Raw genomic sequence first — 26,434 nt, forward strand, 5'->3', positions numbered from 1 at the left:
AGTTACCGGCACACTCAATGAAGCCAACGAGCCTTCCATGTGCCGAATTCGATTCTCGAAAGCGATTCTGCTTCTCGCTTCTCCGGATTCAAACGAAGACCACCCGAGGTTTCCTCTGCACAGCTATGACGGAAAGTCGTCCATAGCAGCCCAGTGCTATGGGACCTACACGGCGCTGCCCAAGCTCTAGCCTAGCTCTAGTCATTGCTGAAAGCTACAGCACAGCGTCAGCGAACCTAATGCTCGGGTCGTGGACCGATTTCCAGACTTCCCGCACCGTATACCGCGTGTTTCAGCGAACATTTCGATTTTTTTTTAAATTGCTTGTGGCAGAAAGCACAATTCTAGTGGATGGGCCGGTCTACTCGAAAAGGCGGACGTTATTTACACAAAAAGTTAAATCCATAATCAACCAAGTAACAAAAATCACTAATTAAGTTTTTAAGTAAATAAGTTATGGCACACATGGCAATTTTCGTGGATGACAGAAGGGGACTCCATCGACTGTAACACCACTGCATGTTAGTGTAGAGAGAACGAACATAGAGAAAGAAAAAAAAAACTCTATCGAACGAAGACGCGCCTTCGTTCGTGCGTCATCGTGTGCGTCTTCGTGCTTTGTGTGCGGTAGCAAACCAGGCACGCGTCTGGTTGGCATTCTTGCCTGTCCTTTTTCTTTTTTGCTTGCTTTTCCGGTGTCGACCCCGGTTTTGTTGAGGGGAGAATGCTGTGACAAGTGCGACACTTAACCGATTCCCCTTCATGCTCAAGTGACGTGGCGGGAAAGGCAACACCAACATGACAGGGCTGCACTGAAAGAAACTTCGGCGAGTTGGTGGTAACTCATGCTTCGGAAATTAACAGCGCTAAACAGACAAGTAGGAAGCACGAAGGAAAAGAAGAACACGACATTGGCGCTGGCTCACAACTGAAGTTTATTTTGAGGAAAGTCGCGTTTACATACACAGGCCAACGCGTCAACATGCTAAGCCACTGTACGTGCGCATTAGGAACCATACTGGTGACTTGTCGAAACAAACGGGGAAAACATCAGTACGTCCTTACGAGGAATAAACCAGTGCGCCATAACACAAAAAAACCATAAAGCCAATAGAAGACTTCCCTGTCAAATTTTACAACAATCTACCGTGAAACACTTTCTTCCACACATCTCAGTTTTTTTCATAAGCGTGTCAGACTGCTTATTAACGCACTGTTCCCCTTCCCTATCAATATAAAAAGCTTGCATAATCTCCCTTGTGGTTTTATATTTATGCCAGGACAAAATAACTGTTTCATCCACCCACATTCTCCACAATGCAAAGGCAAGTACAAAGCCCCCGTTACCTTTTAATGATGACAAGTGCGCCTTTAATCTAATGTTCACGCAGTGGCCTGTCTGGCCCACATAAGCCTTTCCGCATAACAGAGGTAGCCTGTACACAACGGAAGATCTACATAAAAATACATAAACATATAAAATAGATAGTTAAAAATTGAAACGTTCCTCTAGATGCGTGGTTTTTTTTTAACTAATGAAGAAACTCGGACCCACGACCTTTGGTGGGGTTCGAACCCACTTGGACATATGGACGAACCGGCCATACTTTGAAGTTGGATTCCAATTGGCGGTTTGCAAAATAGTGAGCGTCTCTGTCGCACATCAGGTGAAGCTGCAGCGCTCTGCGTTCGGGAGTATGTGGTTACGACGTCGTTTCTCGGCTTCTGCCGTGGCAGCCGCGTATGTGCTTCACTGCGGCAAAAATAATTGAAGACGCCGTCACTTCGTTCCAGTTTTCGTAGATGACATGGACCTCCGACTTCTCGAAGCGTGTCATTCAATCTGATCACGTGTGGCAGTATTTGCTTGCTAAAACTGCCGCTCTTCGCCAGGCTCATCGTTGCTCGGCACTGAATAAGGAAGAAGATTACGTCAAATATGCCATCGAGGAAGGAAATCCAATCCAATATGTCATATGTTCGGAGTCTGCTGATGGCAGCACCGGACTGGCGCGAGCGACGTCTACTCCTTTAACAGAGCGGAGTGTACGTCGTCGAAAAACACTGCCGATGCGTCGCCTAGCGACCGTACTTGACTTTGCAGACAGCGACCGCCATGCAAGACACTCGCCTTATTTGCTCTTTACTGCCGACAGCATATAGAGAGAACCAACTCTCTTAATTTAACCGCGACATGATTGTCCAGACGCTCGAATTCTCACAAAACTAAACGCCTTATGACTAGTAGCGTTTTCATCGCAAGCGCCGTCGGCTGCTGCTTCGACAACCGGGAGCTAGGCCGAATGATCGGCAGCTGCCGACGAAGTCTGCGAGCCGAGCGTAATGCTCCACTTAGGAAAGTTTACCGTACTAATATGGCCCATCTGCAACAAAGCAAAGTTTTACAGAACTGTTTGCCTTGTTACGACGGTTATTTCTGGCGCACGGTAAATACGGGAAGTCTCAAACGGTGCGCCGTTCTCTTGACTGCATGCACTAACTGCCACCGATGAAGACCAGGCCCTGTTTGCTGGCCGTGGGTGTCGCCGGTTACAAAGAAGCCATGCTAGCAGTGGAACGCATAGTTTTTTTGTCAATTCTTTAACGAATACATGAACATATTAACAGTATAAGTGAAAATATTTTTGTATATGTGTACACCGTCGGCAGAAAAGAGCAAACCAGGTGAACTGTCTCACACGGTTGTGGCTGAGCGCTGCCCGTCTGCGAAACCAACTGGTTTCGGAGGGTGTGTTTCGATCTGATCTGATATGAGGCGTACTTTCGATATTATTTTATAATATTTGTTATGATTACGTGTCAGCGACAACTGAGTGACCGCACTGAACTTTTGCGAGCTATGTCCGTCCACGTCCAACTTGAGCTTTCCACAGTTCCGGCAAAATGCGGCTGCAAGAGCGTCTGGAAACATGCAGGCCAAAATAACCTCGCGGCGCTGTCACATCACAATTCAGTAGCCGTATGAAGCGTGATGAGAACCGACTCTGCGAGGAGCGGGGTATAGCGTAAGTTGTGTGTTGTGATGGCATCTCCGGCCGTCACTTAGCCATGCTGCTTTCCTCACCGCATAGCTCTTCTCGGCCCGAAACCGAGATAAACTCATGCTCCATTTGCCAGTGAAGCAATTTGTGCACCCACAGGCTACACAACTAGCCGGCCTTTTCATGGAAATAGCCCGATCAAAACTACCACGAAACGGCATCTCAAAGCGCGCTATAGGTCTGCGTTGGTTGTTCGTCTGCTTCTCGTATCTAACCATGTAGAGGGCGCTCGTGACAGCCGTGTTAGCGCATGTGCAACATCATTTTTGAAAGCATCGTGAAGGTCGAGAATCAAACACACTACCTTTGGTGTTAATTAAGGCGAAGTGAATTAATGAGCCACTCTTAATTTTTACCCGGGTGCGCAAGTTTCGGTGGGCAGGAGGAAGGCAGACAAGTCAACGAGCGGACGATACGCGGCTCGGAGCTTCCCGGTATGCGCTGATAACTTTTTACTTTTCTTTTACCCACAAGTTTTAAGCGCTGTTCAAATTCACCGAAAATGTATCGTGTACCTAGGCGCGTTCAAGGCCGGGCGCGTGCGTGAGATTCGGGAAACACGATGTTGGGACCACTGTGAATTGACACTATATCGCGCAACCTATATGACGATCAGCAAAACCCGCAGAGGGCGAATAAATCAACGGATTTCTTAGGCATGGAAGCTTTATGAAAATGGCTTTGTAACACACTACTGACATATCTTCCATATACTTTCTAGTGACAACACTCGAAAATATAACGCGGACAAATTCCTAACATCTGCACATGCCGCGATTCTCTCTTTATAAGCCTACATAAATAGAAGCTAGCTTATACAGATCGTGTAAACGTATTCGAGGAACCTAATACTTGAATAGATGTTAGCACTGCACAGTTCATAGCACTACACTGTTTAAGAATTTATCCGCAGAAACTTACGAGGCGCGCTGCCAAAACGGGCTTTCTTTGATGATACAAGGTTTCCGCACGAAAGGAACAGAAAAGTGGCGCGAAGGTATTCACAGTATATTCACGCAAAGAAGGAAAACGCAAGCAGCGACACCACCACTTATAAAGTTAACACACAGATTTTCATCTAGTCGGAAGGATCGTATTTGCGCCCATTGCTTTCGTCTAAATTTGCAGTAATTTTTTTTTTTTTTGATGCGAGGATAAATGCCTCAGGGCATACAAGGGTATGCGTACTTTTGTTTGTATTTCCGGGAATGGTATTAAACTGCGAGCGCGGCAGAAGCAGGGCCGCCTATTGCTTCCACGCTCGAAATGTACAAACCATGTCTGACTGGCCGTGGACGGTGTTGAAAGTCGCAAACGAGCAGCAAACATTGTTGCACCCGTGGTTGGGGGACCGACGACACAAGAGAAAGAGGGAGCCGGCGAACCGACGAGAGGCGCCCCACTGCAGCACGTGCCGGCCGGCGCATCTACCAACAACCTGATCCGTTCCACCGCCTTTTCGGCGAACCGCCCACTCAGTGCGAGGCGCGGGCGCCCCCGACAAGGACGAAGGCCTCGGTGCGGCCAAAAGAGAACGTGGACTTTGTGTTTCTTCTCCCTTTCCCTTCTCCTTTCTTCGATCTATCTTTTGTAAATAAACCAGTCTCGAAACGTATCCCAATGAGTGAAGTTCCTTCCTTCGAGGCTCCTGCGTGCACGGCCGACGCCGTCCACCTTAGTTAACACGCAGCAAAATTTAGCGGAGTCGTCCAAGAGCGACAGCAATTAGAGTCAGCCCAGCGGCGCGAGCATTCATTTACAGACGGCACTATGGTCGCTTGAATGAGACATAGCATTCCTGACTTGCTAGTTGTGGGCCCGCAGGGTTCCCGGAAAACTAAGGGGCTAGTATCCTCCCATTTCTCCCTTCTTGTCAGCTCTAGTAAAAGCACTGTCCAAAGCTGTGGAAAGCCTAGGAATTGTCAAGGTCGTCTGTTGTACGCGGCTCGTTTAGCCACTCTTAACTTTTACCCGGGAGTGCAAGTTTCCGACGGCAGGAGCCAGGCAGACAAGACAACGAGCGGACGATACGCGGCTCGGGGCTTCCCCGTAAGCGCTGATAACTTTTTTTCCTTTTCTTACTTTTACACACAAGTTTTAATCACCGAAAATATATCGTGCGTGCGTGAGATTCGGGTGCAACCTATGACGCATGCATAAGGCGGATATTTCACGATAAAAACCCGCATAATCATGATGAAAACCCGTAGAGGGCGGATAAATCAACGGACTACTTAGAAATGTAGGTCCCTCTGGGCTGTACTTTTCGGCGATAAGGTAGCCTCGCCGCCTGCGGGATTATCTGACTCAGCTATGTCGAATGCTCGGTGTCGATTGTCGAAAGTTCAAATCTTTCTTTTTAGCATCTAACGATGGTATGCCTGACTTCGACCTCCTACAGTGCACTACACACCTGCAGGCTCGGAGCGACGCCTGACACCGGCAAAAGATGCCGAGAGCGAGTGTGGCTATACCAATCTAGGTACAACCAAATTAGGAAGGCCCACTAAGCTTGAACAAGGACACTCCCTCACTAGAACAGGAATTGGCCTCCCTGGTGCAGTATTCAGCCACTATCTTCCTGATTATTCCTACAATTAACTGTGGCCCTCAGTCCTCAGCAGCTACGGAGCATCTGACCAAGGTGGCGGTCATACCTGTAACGCAGCAGAGGGTGCTAAGAATCTCTGGGTCCGGACAGGCCGCCAATGGAAACTGACCCTGTCAACCTTAACAGCCGAACTCTGTCGAGTGAGGCTAGCTTAGCAGGACTCTTTGAGGAACTATCAGAAATTGTTTGTCCCTAGGTAAGTATTTAAAATGCGACTTGTGCTGCAGGCCAGCCAGGAAGATTTTTTTGCAGGCATTTGTGACGACAATAAGAGGGCGTGAGCCTGCCATGTCTACAGCCTTGCGGAGCCGAGTCTTAAATTTTTGCCTTTTTTCGTTGGGACTACCGTAAATGTTAAGAACATATATGCTGCCTCGGTTGACCCGACCAGGTATAATCTCTACCATGACATACTCAATGTTACTACCAGCCAATTTGAGATCATGTGTCACATGAGTGAGTTTTTTACTAACGAGAGTACATACCCCCCCTCCCCCCGACTGCACGGCGACCGAGCAAAATCCAGTCATCGAGATGCCAGGCGGGAAGGTTTCTTGTACCAATATAACCTGTGGCATCTTTTCACAACAGCGTAGATATTGCTGTAGGGGAGCCTTGTTCCTAGAGAAGCCTCTACAGTTCCACTGCCAAATTCGGAATGTCTCAAGGGGCGAAGCCATCTCTTACGAGCTGGACACCGACCCTTGGTGGGGCTACAATCGGGGCTACACTGCTAGCTGCTGGGTCAGAAAGACGTATCGGTGGGTTCGGTGGTGCTACCGGGCCCACAACAAACTCGCAAAAGGATTCCATTTTGGCCAACCGCTGGTTGGTGTTTGCTTCTAAGGTCGTCATCTTGCTTTGCATCTCAGTGATCCTATCACCTAACTGTTTCATACTTTCATTGAGAGCGGTTAACATTTGGCGCACCTCTGATTTCGGTTTACGTGACAAGTTCTCATGATCACAAGCTATTGCCCTCTTCGGTGATCGTGACCCGTCGCTACCCTCGGCCATCGGGACTTCCAGAACTTCCGCGTTGACGGTAGCGGAGTTATCGTACACGGACTGGGACAAATTCCGCAAGCTTCGGGAAGAGAGGCCTCCCTCGGATTCCCTACCTACCATAGAGCAATGGATGGCTCAGGTCCAAGAGGACTTTCGGCGTGCAACCTGTAAGGTCTGCACCGACCTTCCTCTTGAGAAAATGGACAGTAGGTTAGCCCATCTGTTAGAGGCCAAACAGTCCATTCTCAACAGATGGAAGTGTCAACGACTTAATCGTAGGATACGCAAAAAGATATCTGAGATTAACAACCACATTGAGGAGCATTGTGTAACCCTCTCTAAACAGCAGTGGGATGAGGTTTGCAATTTGACAGACGGCCAAATGCGCAATGGTAAAAGTTAGAGCTTGCTTAAGCATCTGCTTAACGAGACCAATACTAAGTCTAACCAGAGGCATGTCATTGGTAGAACCACACATGAGGCCACATGAGTGACTTCTGAGGATGAATTGATCTGCACGCTTGCTGACAAATATCTCCCAGTCGGCTGAGGGCGGTCTCCCGTACATCTCCATTACCATGCAGGGCCAGGCCAATTCCTACCTGAATGCGTAGTTTGGCGTTGAGGAGATTCGTAGGGTTCTACATGGACTCATTGGTAGATCCGCACCAGGGCCGGATGGCATCTCCAACAAGGTGTTGCGAAATCTGGATGACAAATCAATCGCATACCTCACAGAGGACATTAATGAAATTTGGAGGAATGGAACCGTCCTATTACTTTGGAAGACTGCTTTCGCAGTACTCATCCCCAAACCTGGCAAAACACCTAGTGTTGAAAACTTGAGGCCCATATCGCTTACATCCTGTGTGGGTAAAGTAACGGAGCACGCGGTCCTGAATCGGGTTTCCAGGTTCCTGGAGAATAACGACATTTAGCCGCATAGTATGATATGATTCAGACCAGGCCTATCCACACAGGATACCATGTGCATGCAAATGATTAAGCATCAAATCATACACGACTCTAGCAACATTCGGGCCATTTTGGGACTTGATCTTGAGAAGGCCTTCGACAACGTTCTACATTCGCATATCCTAGCCTCGATTTCTCGGCTCAATCTGGGTGAGAGATTATACAACTATGTTAGATCGTTCCTCTCGGATAGGAAGGCTACCCTCCGGGTGGCCGATCTCGAATCACAACTTCTGGAACTTGGCGAGAGGGGCACCCATCATTCATTTCCCCCTGTTTATTCAATATAGCCGTGGTCGACCTAAGCAGAAAGCTTTTCGAGATTGAAGACATCAAACACACTATGTATGCTGACGATATAACTATATGTTGTACAGGAGGCAATGACGGTCAGGTTGAGGGAGCCTTACAGGAGGCCATAGACACTATCGAAACCTATCTCGAACCCACCGGTCTCAGATGCTCCCCCTTGAAGTCGGAACTCTTACTATATAGTCCCAAGAAAGGCGGTCCAAGGCCCAAGGGGTGGACATCGTTAGAAGACAGAGACATTAACCTATATACAAGAAACGGTTGCCGCATACCCAGAGTCGATTCAATCAAGGTCTTGGGCATGATCTTTGAGTCAGGGGGTACAAATGGCAAGGCTATATACGCAGGCTAATTGCTAAAACTGAAAGCGCTGTTCGTTTAGTTAGGAGGATATCAAATCGGCATCATGGACTCAAGGAGGATAAACTCATTCGACTAATGTATGCCTTCGTTCTGTGCCACTTTACATACGTGGCAGCCATGCATCGATGGAAATGGGCAGAGTGGAATAAATTGAATGCACAACTTAGAAAGATTACTAAGCGGGTTCTCGGGTTACCCGTATAAATTACTGTACTGTACTGTACTGCTCCTGTGATTAGACAACACAGAGTATTCTTTTTCTTACACGGACAATAAAGCAGTTATAACTTCTCCGTTGCTCGTATTCTTTTTTGTAGATCGAGTGAAAAATACAATGCTTCAGTAAATACAAGCGCACTTGTCAACGAGCGGCTGTGCTGTTGCAGAAATAACTGTTGCATAAACGAGCATATTCGGGAGTGTACGGCGCAACGGCAAGAAAGGAGGAAACAAAGAGACGAGGACAATCTGAACTAGCCCAAGCAACCACTTTAGCTATAAACGAACAGCAGGTGTTATATTTGGTGGAAGCATCGCCAACCTGGTACATTCGATAGTCACGCTTACTAATATGATCAACGCTATAAAAACTTTATTACCGCCCCTTAAATAGCGGCGAGAGCACGCGAGCTGCGTGTTACGCCGCCATCCGTGGATCCGCCGCAAATATCTCCGGCTGCTGTCCCCTACCGGTGGCGCCTTCTGCGGTGGCCCGGAACACTAGTCGAGTTATGGCCAAGGCCGCGCTCGACTCACTCGCTCCTCCGCGCTCCCTTGCGAGGAGGAGAGAGTTGAGTCCGGCCGTGGTTACGCCATCTCCGGCACATACGGCAGGCCGCACCTGTGCGTTTTTATCGAGCGGCCGTGTCTGGGCTGTCCAGCAGGCCCACGACGCGGCCGAGGGGCTCGGCCTTCCGGTTCCCACGTGGGAGCGGCCCGCTTCGTGAAGACTCACGATCTGCAGGACTTCATTAAAGATTTACCATACCATACCATTTGTGACGACATCAGGAACCAACAGGTGTCATTTCAGCACCCATGTGACCACTCTAGGATGATTTATACTGTCATTGATCAACCACACATATTTAAGTGTATTAGGTACAACCTGCCGAAAGTTGGAAAGTTTCTGGTAAGTGAAAGCATTTTCGTTCTTTTTAGAGGTGCACTCGTATAGTTTTTCAGTATATTTTACTTCTTATAGCTGCCACAAGGTCAGGAAATATATTGACACATGTACTTGTTTAACTTTTTCGTATGACCGCTTTTCACCGTCTACCAAATGTTATCGCTCAGCACAGGACGCGCCCGCATGTGTCGGTAGTTTCTCGCATGTTATCGATGGTTCTATCTGCTGCCTGTTGTCACCGAAGCTTCAGTAATCTGATCGCTTGCATGTACGACGCGAATTGTGTAGAACTTTCTGTAGGACACGCGGGCACCAGCGATTACTCTGGAACCTTCGAGGACTCGTGTACAAAGCAGACGCTCCACCGGCAGATCAGATTTTCGACGATCGCCGACTGTGTTCGCCGCCATCGCCGTTCTTTGAGTGTAGCCTGATTTGAGGGCACAGGTTCGCCCAGAAAAATGCTGATTTGGTCATTCCCAGTTTTGGTGCTTTCTTCCCCGTCATTATTACGTGACAATATCATCATTATGAAGTACTTCTAGAATATGAAGAGCGGAAATCTGGGGACTGCGTTCCGTGCCGAAGCTGACGAAGCACGTATATACCCAAATGCTTTCCAGAAAATGAGCGGTAAACTTGCGGTCCATGTAACGTACTACCTTATGTTCAGCTGCTATTAGGGCACGAAAATCGCTTTTGCAGGTGACACACAAAGAAATGAGACGAGAAAAATTTATTTCCAGTTCACAGCTACAGCCACGGATTTCTACAGTGAACATTAAGCATGCAAAAAGCTCCATGAGTCTGCAGCAACATGTGAATTCACCACAAGAATAAAGATTATTTGACTGCTTCAACTCTCGGAGGACCATCATGTGCAGTACAACGAAGCTGAGCATGCTGATGTAAGAATTAAGCTTTTGGCCTCACGCATACCTCTGATTTTTTTATTACTTTACATACACTGAAAGAGCACTGCATGGCTTGACAGCTGCTGCAACTGCATAGAAATTCTGCCAAAGCAGAGGCAGATCCACTTTTTGAGCAAGCCCACATCTGAGGCTCTAAGAATAACCCTGCTCAGTACAATATCCCTTGTCGAGAACTTTCTTGCAGCAGGCTTTCGTGTTTTACTGGTGGGAAAGTTTGGAAAGGACCCATTAGAGGTAAACAAGTGCATTTTCCTGCTTGTGAGGTAAATAGCGAAGCATTTTCTTTGTTTCAGAGATTTTTTGGCATTGTCAGACATGTTGCTGGAGGACATCCAACAGTCCAGCAGTTATTCTTTGAGTATAACATGTTTTCTTTTAAGAGTATTGCCCAGCCGCCCAAGCGATCCTCGGTAGCGGGAGATGGTCCACAACTGCTCCTCAAGCTGAAAGATCTGTTCAACAAACAAAAGCCTACTGCCTGTCATGTGAGCAACAATATATATGGAGCAATGCTTCCTGAACAGAATGAAATTGAGCAAACGTTTTTAAAAATTTCTTCAGTTTGCAGGTCATAGTTTTTTGTTTTCATAGACTGAAGTGCAAGTCCCTTCTTTTTGGACCACATTCACATTAAGCTGTATGGACATAGCATATATGGCAGTGGACTGTGGAACTGTACAATGTAACAGTATCAAGAAATGAAGACGTTGCAGCTGTTCATTAAGAAAAGCCATGGCAATTTTCGACAAAGCCTAGTTGCAATTGTGGATGTCTTCGTAAAACTGCAAAACAATACAATGCATCCAGTGCATCTTCTGCAATATGTGCCGCTTGCTTGAGCACACCAACGTTGTGGTAGTTCCATTTCAGGCTGACTCCTTGGCTATTCTTCTGGGTGAAGTCCTCTTGGAACCTGCAGAAACAGCGGAGGAGGCTTCAGTTCTGTACAAACAGCAGTCTCCAAAAGAGGGAATAATGCAATGCCTTGCTGGCTATGTCTCTAAAGAATGGTTTTGATCGTTGAGATGCTCAAGCTCTGTGGGAATTCTGAGAAGATCGGAAAGAGCGGCAAATAGCGCGATTCTTGCCAAATCCAAATGTGGTCTACAAGTGGCCTCCAGCCAGCTAGTCACCCTCCTCCACATTGTGGAAGATGATTTAGGACTGTACACAGCTGGCAAAACTGCCTGCTTTGATGTGTACAGGAAAATTGTGGAGAATGTTTTGATAGACAATTTTTTTCACGAGAAAAAAACAAGCAGATGCGAGAAAAGAGGCGAGCTTCATGTCCAGCAGCGGTTGCTAGGAAACCGATCAGTTCAAAGGGCGTAGTAGCAAGCACGTTTATCGCGTAAGCGCGACCACTTCTGAAAAATTGCAATGGTGACGAAGAAGAAGCATGTTGCAAGGCCTGAGCAGAGCACTGCTGATAAAACACACATTTGTTTCATGCTTTTATGAGGGCTTTGTTGCAAGCTCAATTTCGGTTATATCAGCGTAGCACAGTTCACGTCACAGCAATAGCGCTTTCACCCCTTTCATTCGACCACGACGATCTACAGAAGGAATACCATTAGAATGCCTTTAAAAGCAGTGTTAGAATAATATGCATTGCTTTACTTTCTATTGTCCTTCTGTGTTGGCTATTGACGGGCTAAAATTCTTGAACTGTATGTGCGTTTAAGTAAATAAGAAGATTGTTAGCACAATGCTGTTAGCTATATTTGCATTATGATTTCTTGACCAAGTAATCTGCGCATGATCAGGTAACAGCTGAAGAACTAGAATGATGAGATCCCTAACAGGCCATTCTCAAAGAATTCTCTAAAAAAAAACTGGATATTAGTGTTGTGGCTACTTGTGTTCATTTAAGAGTTTTTTGCCATGCGACGTGTTATAATATGCTAATGCTTTACGCTTTCTTGTGCACAGAAACAATCAATTATACATTCCGCATTTACTGACATTCGTTTGCTGTGGTTTCTACTCCCCACTTCGTATCTCCATGTTATGATGTTCTTTATTTAGCTTCTATCAGCGCCATGCTTCTAACAAACTTCTTGCATTGTGACTGGTGGACCATGCGTGACTGGACGCTTATCAGAGCTGTCTGTATGTCGCTCATTTTACGTAATAAATAAACGATCGTGCTCGTGTGTGGTATTTGTACCAACACAACTTGTGTCTTTTCTCTGATTAAATTAGAAAACCGTTTTCTTTTTCACATTTTTCCACCATGATAAGAATATCAGGACGGGTGATTAGAATATTTTAACAGCTTGATAATAGTTGCGCATTAAGAACAAAATTACCTAGTCTCGTTTCTGCGTCGAAACCACGAGCAGCCTGAAGAAGGGCTGGGATTACTGACCGTTCTAAACGACTGCTTGCAAGACAGTTGCCTAATTGTAATACAGTTTCAACTCTCCAGGTCCTAGCACTTCACGGTCGCCTTAATCTAATAATGTTATAGGTCTAAAGTTAAGCACGGCCGCACGTATTCACACTGATGGTACTTTCTTCCTTCCCTCTTTTCTTCCCTTAAACCCCTTCCCATGTGTAGGGTAACAAACCAGACATGTGTTCGATTGATCGCCCTACCTTCTTTCTTTTCCTTGTCCTCCTCCTTAATCCTATGCTAAAAGGCGCACCGAAGACATTTAGTCGTGAGGTTGATCTCACAATTATCCTATATCTTAATCGCATTCAGAAATGGCATCGCTTTGCCGAGTGATCTGAAGCGCACGGAGCAGCTCGGTTTCCTTTCTTTGTCATTAAACGAAGTAATTCTACGGAAGCAGCCCTAGCAGTAATGCTTTCACCATTTTGATCTCCTGATAAGATACTGCTCACAGTTTAACAGAAGGTGAACGGTTGGTGCTCGGCGAACAATCTGGCGCTATGCGCAACGGAGAGTTGGCGCTTATACTTACGAGTGAGTGAGGGTGCAACAGCCCAGCTGTTTGCCTCAGTTTACAAGTGACATCACTGGCGCTTTGTTGCGAATGCGCGGTGTTTAATTTCGGGCAAATTTTAAGAAGCGGAACCTATCGAAGCGTTGAGCCGAACGGCGCCGAGAAAGAAATCTGCACAGACCGCCCGGTCAAGGCGGCCGCATTTCTATGGTGGCGAAGTGCAAACAAATACGAGTTTAGTTAGGTTCAGGTGCATGTTAAAGGAACCCAGGTGTTCAAAATTGATCCGCAGTACACCACTGCGGCGTGTGTCATAATCATATCGCGGTTTGACTCGTAAAATCCCAGAAGAAAGTATACTTTAATTAAAAAGAATGGTCCACCAGTTCTGGTTGTAGTGACCTCAGGTGGCGGCTAAAAAAAAAAAAAAGGTTTTTTTTTTACTTCGACAACAGCAAGCTGTATGTTAAGCGGCTATACCTCCTTTCTTTTTCTGCTGGCGCTCATTTCATGGTAGAAGATGCGCTCAGGCAGTTGTTGATGGATGTGGAATGTTATAAGTAGTATTTGTGAAAGCAAAGCAACGGTTCGAGAAGTTTAGGAAGCTGTAATACCGAGACTGGCCCACACACACACCCACAGCGGTAGCAGCGTTCGCATGACCGCTAATGCACACTTGCGCCTCTAGCGGCGGGCGCTGGCTCTATACGAAACTGAGGCGGCGGTTTTGTGACCAGAACAAATATATGGAAGGACTTATTACCTAAATGTTGCCAAGTATAAAAATAGCACAATACACAGGTCACGAGCGATCTCTGTTCGGTGCGTGCGCTATTTATTTAACGACATTGCAACACCAATTGGCCTGCGCTTCAACACTGTTGAAACGCAAACATTACGCAGCGGAGTTGCGATAATGATCGACCGGCAAAACAAGGCACTTTGTAAAGACAGGTGACGCTGCCCACAGTACAAGAGTACATCAACGTCCAGTAGACACGTGCTAGGTGGACATAGCGTCTGTGAACAACCAAGGAAAAAAAAAGAATAGAAAGCTTTGCGCTACCGCGAAATAGTAACAAGCACGTGTTCCACTATACCCTTGTTTAATACTTCGAATCGATCTACAGGTGGTGATATGGAGGGGGAAAGCGAAATTGTAATCCTAAAACAGTAGTTTCGCTTCACTTTTAGATGCACCTGCGTTTTCCAGTAGGCCAACGCAAGTATTTAAAGTGTATTGTTAGTGAAACAAAGGACGCAGAATACTTCGAATAACATTATTAATCGACGTGCAGTACCGTTGTTTAAGTTTAGGAATGATTTTTGCGCTAATATACATGTAATTCTCTAGCGTTCGGCTGTCAATGATCGCGAATCAGAACCTCGATCTGGCGAAAAAGTTTGGAGACCCTTGCTCAAGAGCAATCTACTCGGCAAAAATATTCTACATAAGCTCATCATTTCTGATTTATTCTTTTAAAAAAGAAAAGGTATGCGGATCCCACGCACTGTTGGAATCGATGTAAGCGAAGCTTCCTGTATTGTTTATTTATTTATTTCATGTACCCTCAGGGCCATTGGCATTGGAGAGGGGAGTGGTTACAGGCATACAAAAGAAGAAAACATAGGAAACGTGATACAAGGAATAGCAGTATTGCCATAAAATTTAACTGGTATGTCTACTCATACAATATTAGCTAAGGCGTTCTTCAAAAGCTGGTAATCTTTGATGGTGGCTGTCAGTGCGGGAAGGCGATTCCACTCTGCTGCTGTACGAGGTATAAATGACTGAAAGAAAGCGTTAGTTCTGCAAAATTGGACACCGACCTTGTAGGCATGATCTAATCGCGATGATAGGTGACGTGGGGGAGGGGTTAATTCGCCACGCAATTGTGGATGATGAAACATCTTATGGAACAGATACGAAACGCTTTGCGACGTAAGGCTAGGGATGGTAGATTAAGGCTTGATTTCATTGAAGATATGCTAGCGGTCCTGTTATAGTTGGAAAGAATGAAGCGAACCGAGTTATTTGGGACCATTTCTAGTGAATGTATTAGGTTTTCATGACGAGGGTCCCAGATGGATGCGGCGTACTCTAGTTTCTGACGTATTAACGTTTTGTACAACACCTGTTTGAGGGATGAGGGCGCTTTAGAAAAGTTGCGGCGGATGTAACCAAGCATACGATTAGTATTGTTAATTATGTATGTGATATGTACAGACCAAGTGAGAGTGGAAGTGATGTGTAAACCAAGGTACTTGTATGAGCCTACCGATTCTAAGAGGACATGATCTAAGGAATAAGTGGGGATACTTGACATAAAAATTGTTACAGCGCAATCACATGCAACCACAAGTATGAAGGACGGGACACAAGCGCTGTCAAGTATGGGATATATGTCAAGTATGCACCAAGTCGCCCAGAAAGAAATTTTAATGAAGTGGGGATACTGTTGCAAGTTCTGGATACGCGAAGAGATTTACATTTTGTGATGTTAAGTTCCATTAGCCATGTTCTACACCACAATGAAATAGCGTTCAGGTCAGACTGAAGAGCGGTTACATCGTCACTGCTTGTTATTTCTCTGAAGATTACGCAGTTATCCGCAAATAAATGGACATGAGAGGAAACAGAAGAAGGCAAATCGTTGATGTAGATTAGAAGAAGAAGAGCCCCGAGGATGGATCCTTGTGGGACGCCGGAATGAACAGAGTTTGAGTGAGAGTTAAGATTATTAGCTGACACGTATTGCGAACGGTTTTTAAGGAAACACCCAATCCAAGCAAGAAGTTTGGGGTCAATGTTCATGAGCTGTAGTTTGTGAAGTGACCAGAACAAATGCATTGGCTGACGACAATTAGGGGTGATGTTGACGGCGGATGTTTAATAAATGTTTCTTCCAACACGAGAAGGGTGAGTTGATGTCAAACGTTACCTTGCGTGCACCGCTGCTGTTCGTCTGCATAGTAAACAGAACACAGAGGGGGAGGTGTTTGCTTGAGGCGTTGTTGTGCGCCACACTGCCTAACGTCTGAGAAGGTATAGAGCATATGCATTCTCTCACATGGCACATTGCGTGATTGCGGAAGTATTAAACTTTAACTGAATTACGAGCATGTACGTGGCAAAACCACAGTCGGGTTATGAGGCACGCTGTAGTGGCAGACTTCGGATTAATTTTGACCCTTTGGAGTTCTTTAACGTGTTCCTAAATCTAAGTGCCCGAACGTTTGTTATTTCGTCCCTTCGAACGGCGGCTGCCGTGGTCGGGATCAAATCAGCGAACTCGAGGAATGCTATAGCAGGAATGCTACGGCGGCGGGCAAATAAATGTTGATTTGACGTGTGACCACTTCCTCAGTGTTGCCTAGACCAAGCGGTGCCCTTTAAATAAGGCAGCTCAGTTTCTGCACACCCCGCATAAGTTGGCCGCTTGACAAATCTGCATGGTGCTTATTTTTCAGCAATAACAAAAACGTACCGCAGCTTGAACTTAAATTTATCGTGTTTTCCCGCAACTGCTGTCTATTGCTACAAAGGATTCGGCTGGGCGTTGCTTTCACCCGTCGCTACGCACACCTGATCGACCAGTCGAACAGCCCTGATTGTGAACACTGCCAGACGCCTGAAACGCTATAGAACACATACTGTGCGATTGACCAGCACGTATGCTGGAGTGAAGGACGTTGGAAAGTTCCTTAGCCCGCGTTGGCAGGCAACCACTGTCGGAGGACGCTATCCTCGGCCCATGGCATGACACTGCAACTTCAATGCGTGCAACTAAAGCGATGTTGAAGATTCTGCAGGACACCAAGCTAGACGACTGGCTCTCTAACAGGGCAACAGGGCACCATCACCAAACCCACTACACTCGCTCCCCCTCCCTCTTCCCCAGTGCAGAGTAGCAGACTGCAGCGCACTAGCTAAGGTCGACCTCTCTGTCTTTCCTATCAATTAATAATAGTAGTGTTTCCTTGCATTCTCGCGTCACATTTTGCCTTCCCTCTCTCCCCCTCCATTTGTATAGGAACTGAAAGCGAAGAGTGGCAAGGCTGTTATTCACTCGTTTCGCGACTGCCTCACTTCTACCATTCTCTGCCTACTCTTTTCCTTCCTCTCTTCCATTCAATCTAGCTTCCCTCTGGACTTGCAAGTTAGTAGACAGATATGCGCTGCAATTTCTGCAATGCTCAGCGGGGGTCACAGATAATTACAGCTATCAAGCAGCTAATGTGGCGACGCCCAGAGACCTCCAGAGGGCATTGCGCCCTTTCGACGCACCCAAAGCTCCAAACCAGCTTATCGCCTCTCCTATCCTCTCAGCCACGCTCCTGTCATGTATACACACGCTCTGAACGACTGCCCGACGCAGTGTGCCAGACAGCAGCAGCAGCAGCAGCGGCGGCGGTGGCAGTGTGAAACTCGAAGAGGCAAACAAAATTTCGCTATAAAATAACGAAAAGTCGTACCGGAGGTGCACACTGAGCCCGAGGAACTTGGAAACAGAATGCTGTCACGTACCATGTTAGCACTAGTACTGCGGCGGCTGCCGTTCCAAGACGTTGCGGCGAGCCCCCGTCGACGCTCCCATGGAAACCGCGTGGGTCCGCAGCCTGCACGCCTCATTTTTATGTTCTAACGCCACCAAGATACCGTCAAGACACCATTCCGGGAACGAAGTGTGTCGGTAACGTTGAGCGTGCACCCGGAGCCATCGTTGCATGTGGCAATCACGGCAGGGACGAGGCGGTGGCCGGTGTGGGCAGCCCGAGGAAGCGCACAACTCAGCCTCTGGACTAGTGCCGTCACCCGGACCAAGGGCTTGGGGCGTCGGCTGCGTGTGGGCGATGTTTCCTCCATCTGCCTGCGCATCGGTGCCGGCGGCGTCTGGGCCCCCCAAAGCATCAGAATCAGATCAGCGTGGCGGTGAACAAACGAGGCGATTGAGCGGACCACCGGAGAACGGCGCATATACCATAGTAAGTGCCTACTTCACACCAGCCGCTCCTGGTACGTGAAAGGGGTGCAGCGTCTTCCAAAGGAACAAAGCATGAAGATTGGCACCCGTGCAAAATATTAATGCGAAGCCTTCTTTTTGATCCATCCCGAACTAGTACAGTTTTGCCAAAGACCAGCTCGTGTTTTATACCGAACTCCGCAATGAAAGACAAATCTTATCGAAATGTCCTCAAGCTGGACAATTATATGCCTTCAAGAGCATGATTTAGTTATTTATGCGAAACTTACTTCCACCTCGTGATTTGTCGCGTGCGCTCGGTCGGTTTGGCCCCGAGTAAAGGCCCATCCTGCGGATGGTGTAATCCGCGTTCGCGTCTTTCAGGATGCGCTAAAGAAGCGGAGACCAATCTAGGCGTGGATGCCACAAGGAATGGGCGTCCATCGGCATTTTACTGAACATTGCCATGAGTGCATGCTTAAACCGATAAAGCGGCGAAAACGATTGGCGCAGCGGCACAGGGACTTTTAGATTTCCTGCACCCAAATCACTACTTGTTTGCGTTCTCGTGTACTCATTTTGCTTCCTTTTGTACAACGTTTTTTTTTTTTGCTTTCTTTAGTAAACCTAAGTTTGGTTGGGCAAGATATAAAACTCCCTGCTACGGAGCTTGCGCTCAGAGCGTCGGTTGGTTTGTCCCAAGATGTGAGGAAATCATGCTTGCGATCAAGTGTCGAAGATTTAGCGCTGGCTGCTATTCGCGACCTATAGCTGTAGCTCGGCCCGCGAATTCACGTCTCCGCGGCAATAAAAGTCGCTTATCATACTCAGACTGCCGGCAGCACTTCCTATGGAAACTTTATATCGACGACTCTCGTCTTTTGTTTTTTCCAACGTAACGCAGTTCCGAGAAAGTTTCGAACAAAGTAATATAAAACGTGCGGGTTCATATCCAACCAAAATAGAGAGGTAAAACTAGTTGTTCTGATGGACAACACATCTCTCTTCGTCTCCGGACACTACAGGCAAAGTCAAATCGTTGGCCGCAGCAGTTGTAGCGACTTTAGAAACACGACAAGCAATGTGCAAGGCCAAAAAGAAAACAAAAACAAAAGAAAGCTCACCTAAACGAAGCCGTTGCAAGTCCCTACTGAGGTCACGCTCCATAGATGTTGGATGTACTGCGTTTGGGAATATGTCCGTTCTCGAGGCTGACGAAATTCTGCTTGGTTCACGCGTTTGCTTGGTCCGGCGAATGTTAGAATAGCCACTGGTTTCTTCCTCCCATGTGGGGGCACGGCCCTGTGACTAGAGAGGGAGTGAGAGAGGGTATAAGGTTAAGAGGTGAGAGAGGGGTAGGAGGCAAGCTGCCGGCTCAACACAATCGCGTTCCCTCTCCTATGTCGTCTCTTTGTCAAACAACCCCAGCGAGAGAGATTAGCAACACCCTCTAGAGAACTGAAGGCCTTCTGGCTGTCCCTCTCCCCTTGAGCTACGTCACGCATAAGAGGCCAACATAGAAGTTCCGTGCAGCGCGCTGCGAAGCTACTAGGGGCGCACACGTGTTGAAAATGAAGCGCGGAAGATATACAATAGTTAACCCCGGTTATTCGGAGAAGAACGAGGCGACGACGGTGACGACAGCAATTCGATTAGTTCCAGGAACCCTGCCGCTCCCAGAATAGCTTCAAGGTTAAACAAGTCCCGACATGCTCAGCCATGCTGCCGCATGCTTCCGAACGCACATTTTTTTTTTCTAGACGTGACCAGTGCATGCAGCCTCAACATTTGTGCTGTGCTTGTGATTGTGTGTACCGCAAGTCTTCATTGCCCCGGAATGTGGAGTGCCATGCCTAGATATGCCTAATAAGTGCTGCGTGCCCAATTGCCGGAGCAATTACAAATCGGGGCAAAAAAATCACGTCTTCAAGTTTCCACAAGATGAAGAAGCCCAGAGTGCCTGGATTAGGGCGATACCACGTGCAGACTTCATTGTATCACCGCACTCCAGGGTAAGATGTTCAGAGCTTCTTTAAATAGTTACTTTTGAAAAATACGAGAAGGTTAATTGCTAAATTACAGAAATTGCCTTTAAATCAGGAATGTTAGAAAAAAATTTAGAACAACTTTTAACTTCTTTCTAGGTCTGTGAACTTCACTTCATTGAGGCCGACATCGTGCGGGAGGTCTCTCACCTCGACGACCTTAAAGGCTCAACCAGACGTACGCGTTCCAATGCGTCCGCACACGCCGCGCTGACTCGACGTCGCGTGGCGCCCGACGGAGGAAGAGGGCGCGCACCCAAACGATGCACGAGTTGCCGCGCGTAGCCGCGCGTCTCGTCGCGGCGGCGAGTGTTGCTAGCTTGCCATGTTCAAGGCAGTCTAGCCTTCGCTTAACGGCCACGTTAAGCAATGTGTTACATATTAGACAGTTTTAGTTTAGCGTCAGCAACTTATAGTGTACGCTATATGCTATAGTGTAGCGTACGCTAAGCAACACACATTTTCTACAATTTTAGTTGACCGGCGATATCTTCGAATCTCAGAGGCCATATGCCGTTGTTGCGGCTATTTCGCGCCATTAGCGACAGGTGGCGCTGACATCTCGAATGTTTCTTTCGTTAGGCTTCGACTCGTTCGAAACGAGAAGCGATCTCGAAAACACCACGAGGTTATCCATAATACTCTGTCGTCGAAGCGGCCTGAGACTAAGCGAAAGCCGTTTACACAGTCATTTGCTACGAACGAAGTGCATTTTACAAAAGCAACGCCAAATTCAATTCGAAGCGGGCAGCCGGGACCGCCGCCATGTTTCCCGCAAGCTCCGCAAACCCCGCAACAACGCTAGGGTGAAGGGTGACCCGGGCTTGCCTGAACGTCGCGCGAAGAGTCGTTCCGGAAGTGACGTTGGCTTGCCGTGGTCATGTGAGGTGTGTCATGCTACTGACGCGAGCGGCAGCTTCCGGCGCGGGCGCAAAAATTCTAGCGGTTGTAGGTCTCCACGCCGCCGCGCGCCGACACGCGAAACAGCCTCCGCGCCTGACGCCGTACGCGCCCAGGCGTGGTGCGGCGCGTGCGGGCGCATTGGAACGCGTACGTCTGGTTGAGCCTTTACAGGGAACACCGTCACTGCACCACTCTCACGCCGGCGTCTTCGCCCAGGCGCAGTCCCATCAAAGTTTCCTCAATGTCCATCTTATCTTTCGAAGCCAATCACCTCGACGGAGGATGAATTTGTGAATTTGTGAAATGTGAATTTGTGTTAAGGCACCTTTTGTGGTGTAGCACGAATATTTTATTGAGGAATTACTGCTGCAAGATGAACGACAATATATTGGATGCCAATGCAAAAGCAAGGAAGAGAAAAGCTGAAACTCTGCGCAATAAGGCAGCTGTTTGCTTGTAAATAGCTGCACGAATGTTTTATATTCCGTTTCTATACTTATGTGAGTTGTTGTAAATTAGTGCACTGCTGTAATTAGTGCGTCGAAAGCGAAATTATTCGTTTAAGCATAATCCAGATTGGAAGAAATACATGTGTCCTCAATAAAATTGTTCATACGCAATTGTGAAGCTGATAGAGTGCGTTACAAGTACAAGAATATGGAAGAAAAAGCCTTTATGGATTCAATTTATTTGAAGTAATAGGTATGAAGTGTGGGGTATAATAAATCACTATTATTATTATAATGCACAAAAAAACGTACATTACAAAGACGACAAAAGCGCGGCGCTATAAAAAGCTGCTGGCATCAATACATGCACAAGCTTTACAAAGCTGTTTTGTATCTGTGCCTCTAAATAAATGCTTTGTAAGGTGCCTGCTGCTCATTCCGCAGTTTCGACTGAAGAAAACGTGTGGAGTGGTCAATAAAAGCATACGGCTGTTAGGTGAACCAAGCCGCGATCCCTTCACTGAACCCGTATCCCCGAGCGTGCTGATGGCCTCTTGCCCGTGACGTCACTCGCCGAGCACTCTGGGATTAGCCCGCCCCGCACTTCACCCTTTTTGGCGAGCATCCCCGTTCCGCTGCACCGCACAGAAAGCCCATCCGCCCACGGGCCTGTCGGCGGTGGCTGCCTTTATTCACAGACGCCTCTCCTCGGAGTGCGCGTGCAGGTGCGGTAGGACTTGAAGGGTACCTGTTGCCGGCAGTGGATGCACGTGCATGGATGCGGTTTTCAGGCGAGCGGACAGGCCGACGCCTGGGAGTCGCGTCGCGGAGTGTCCACCTGGACACGGCGTCGCGAAATGAAAAAAGAAAAAAAAAGGGAGCGACAAATTTACGTTGTAGTTCGAACCAATAAATTCACTCACACGTAAAGAAATTGCAAACGCGCCCTGATGCCAATGTTCTACCCAAGCTGTAGTAAAATTAGCTTTGACGTGCTCTTATCGACAGTTCGACGCCGTCAGCGTATACGTGTACTCGAAGCAGTGGCGTAGCCTGAAATTTATTGCGCGGGATGGGGGAGGCGGGGGGGGAGGGGTTCCACCGACAACTACCACTTCTTCCTATATATATATATATATATATATATATATTGTTACGTGTGGAAAGACACAGACGAGAGATGCTATTTACACGCTATTTACGCTGGAGCCAGGCTGACACTCGCGCGTGCCGAGGGCACCGACCAACTTCTTCGTCGTTCTCGCGGCGGCTCGTCTCTCGCGGAATCATATCGTAATATTACCCCCCGGCGGCAAAAGCACCGTCACGGCGCTGGTAAATATCCAAGGGGCATGGAGAGTTGTAGGGTTTGAGTCGGGCAACGTAGACAATGTCACTGGTTGTCACAGCGGAGGACGTCGTGGGCGTGGCTAGAATGATTTCATAGGTGACATCGGTCACTTTGCGTATCACGCGATATGGGCCTGTGTAACAGAAAAGCAGTTTTTCACAAAGGCCGACTTTACGCGATGGTGACCAAAGCAACACGAGGGCTCTGGGCACAAAATGGACATCACGGTGACGGAGGTCGTAACGTTGTTTCTGCTTGTCTTGAGACACTTGGAGACGAGCGCGCGCAAGTTGGCGAGCATGGTCAGCATGGGCGATTGCATCACGGGCATAATCGCTAGTTGAAGCTGTGGCGGACGGAAGCACAGTGTCCAGTGGTAGCGTCGGATCGCGGCCATACAAGAGGTGAAACGGGGAAAAGCCAGCAGTTTCGAGACGGGAAGAGTTAAATGCAAAGGTAATGTAAGGTAGAGCCAGGTCCCAGTCACGGTGGTCGTCTGAAACGTATTTGGATAGCATGTCTGTAAGGGTGCGGTTCAAACGCTCAGTGAGGCCGTTCGTTTGAGGGTGGTAGGAGGTGGTAAATTTATGCTGTATTGAGCAGGCACGCATGATGTCGTCAATGACTTTGGCCAAAAAGGTGCGGCCGCGGTCTGTAAGCAATTGACGCGGAGCACCATGCATCAATATGATATCATGTAGCAGGAAGTCCGCAACATCAGTTGCACAACTGGTCGGAAGAGCACGGGTTACGGCGTAGCGGGTCGCGTAGTCCACCGCGACTGCAACCCACTTATTTCCTGATGTAGATTCCGGAAATGGGCCTAGAAGGTCCAAGCCGACACGATGGAAGGGCTCGGCAGGGATGTCGAGCGGCTGCAGGTAACCAGCGGGGAGCTGGGAAGGCTTCTTACGTCGTTGGCAAAGTTCACAAGCGGCGACGTAACGTCGTACGGAACGGGCAAGGCCCGGCCAGAAAAAACGTCGACGTACACGGTCATAGGTTCGAGATACGCCGAGGTGTCCTGCCGTTGGTGCGTCGTGAAGCTCTTCTAGAACGGTGGAGCGGAGGTGTTTAGGTACTACAAGCAGGAACTCAAAGCCGTCTGGATGAAGGCTACGACGGTACAGAGTACCGTCGCGGAGGACGAAGAGGCGTAGAGTAGCATCGGCCGGAGAGTATTCAAAACGGTCGATGAGTGCTCTGATGTAGGCGTCACGGCGTTGCTCGTCGGCGAAATGAAGCAGCTGGGATATCGAGAATACGCAAGAAGCACTGGCAATATTGGAGGAGTCAGAGTCGTCAACAGGGTAACGCGACAAACTGTCAGCGTCTTGGTGCAGGCGGCCAGACTTGTACACCACGGAATATGAAAATTCCTGTAGCCTCAAAGCCCATCGACCAAGCCGGCCTGTAGGATCTTTTAGCGATGAGAGCCAGCAAAGAGCATGATGGTCAGTGACTACGGAAAAAGGGCGACCGTAAAGGTAAGGACGGAACTTTGCAACCGCCCAGACAACAGCAAGGCATTCGCGTTCCGTAATGGAATAGTTGCGCCCCGATGGTGCTAGGAGGCGGTTCGCATAAGCAATAACGCGATCCTGGCCACGCTGACACTGGGCTAAGACGGCACCTACGCCATGACCGCTGGCATCTTTCAATTTGCTTGTTTTCGGCAACGTGTCGACTATCGACGCCATTATAAAAGAATGCCGTCGCCTTGAACAGGCTAAGAGCCGCCGTATCTCAAACCACATTGCGCGCCTACCCAGCACCTCCACCAGAAATGTTACGTGTGGAAAGACACAGACGAGAGATGCTATTTACACGCTAGTTACACTGCAGCCAGGCTGACACTCGCTCGTGCCAAGGGCACCGACCAACTTCGTCGTTATCGCGGCGGCTCGTCTCTCGCGGAATCATATCGTAATAATATAGTAGTCATCATGCAATACATTGTTATTTGGTCACACTCGGGAACCGATGAGGCAGACAGTCCGCAGTACGTCTGCTTCCTCTTTAGTAGCATATGTTAATATCCTGGCATCCGTTGTTCGCTGTAAAATGAGGGCAGTAGCTCCTATATAGAGATGCGAAAGTATCGTGTCCCCTGACAATTCCCTCTATTGTGAAAATGGCTGAGACGTTTAGTTAGGATGGGCTCTCCACAGCAAGCAGCACGTGTTACCACGTGGTAGGTGAACCTCAGCTAGGCGACTGGCCACGGCTGTGTGGTGTTGAGCGATCGGGGAGTGACGAGACGCGCTCCCTATATCCATAATTATCCGCCATCTTCGTTCTCGACGCCTTTAATGTGCGTCGCCCCCTCCTCGTATCCATGACTCCACTCCCCTTCTTACCATTATTTTCCATTAGTCGCGGTCACACTCTCGAAAATACGCCGGTTTGTCGAACGGCGCGGCGGCAGCCAACATTCCTATTTTCCGTTTCTGCCTGTGTTTCGAGGCCATTCTACTACCTGCCCTCCCACCTGTTTGTTGTGGCGGTTTCTTTGCTTCCCTAGTCCCGCACCCATGTCCGTGATATATATTGCCGTGCGCAAGTGAGCGTTCGTTTGAAGCGAAGCGTTTCTTTTTTCTCGAAAGTTGCTCAGTGTCCGGGATGGTTCTACATGGAAGGAGCGTGGTAGAGCGGAAGAATGCGAGAAACTCGTTTGGACCTATGCACCTCGTCGAATTTGCACACTGCTCTCGCCATTCAAATATTATTAATAAAGATGTTTTACTCTCTCTCTCTCTCTCTCTCTTGCACGATGGCCTCTGGAGCTCCCTGGGCGTTGATCTCCACATTAGCCTCTTCACCAGGCCCTTCGCCAGGCCCCATAGCAAATTTTGGTTATACGCTGAAAGTTGTTACGTGCCTTCTAGGGAGCGTTCTGCCGCAAAAATTTTTCACATCGGTTCATTAATAGCCAAGGTAGAAATACTTCAGTTGCGCGAACCCTTGATTTCCGGAGGCGAGCTGCACTGCCAAGCGAGACACTGACGGCGTCGCGCACGATCTGTTGTGATTGTCTCGTTTCGCGCAGCGCACGATTTTTCGCCCTGTGAACGAGGACACCTGACTAGCATTTTAAGTCAGTTCTACACGAAGACTGAGTCGCACACAAGCGGATCACAGAGCATGATGCCACACTGGAACACGGTACAAAATGACATAGTTTCGGTGTCTCCGCGCTCGACTTCAAGACGTGGCAACAAGCTGACGAAACGGAAGTACATCTCTCTCGCTGCCATGAGAGGTAAACAAAAAATCTAAGTGCCCTTCCATTCTGTGAAGAAGGATTACCAGCGAAGCTGTGTATGTGGACCCCTTAATGACGAGCTGTACGTCAACCGTGAGTCGGCCGCTATTGCACTATCTTCGGGATCGGCCCACGCTTGGGAAGATT

General features: G+C 48.0%; 1 long non-coding RNA gene across 1 annotated transcript; it reads right to left on the bottom strand.

Moving 5' to 3' along the window:
- Positions 1 to 10,181: 10,181 nt before the first annotated feature.
- Positions 10,182 to 19,509, bottom strand: LOC129382640 (uncharacterized). The gene is made up of 3 exons (XR_008610680.1): positions 19,399 to 19,509; positions 17,839 to 18,204; positions 10,182 to 11,308 (listed from the first exon to the last, which is right to left on the bottom strand). It is a non-coding gene; the product is annotated as an uncharacterized lncRNA (long non-coding RNA).
- Between the last annotated feature and the right edge of the window lie 6,925 nt (positions 19,510 to 26,434).

Source organism: Dermacentor andersoni, chromosome 6 (assembly GCF_023375885.2).
Source record: "Dermacentor andersoni chromosome 6, qqDerAnde1_hic_scaffold, whole genome shotgun sequence".
Classification (NCBI taxonomy): Eukaryota; Metazoa; Arthropoda; class Arachnida; order Ixodida; family Ixodidae; genus Dermacentor; species Dermacentor andersoni.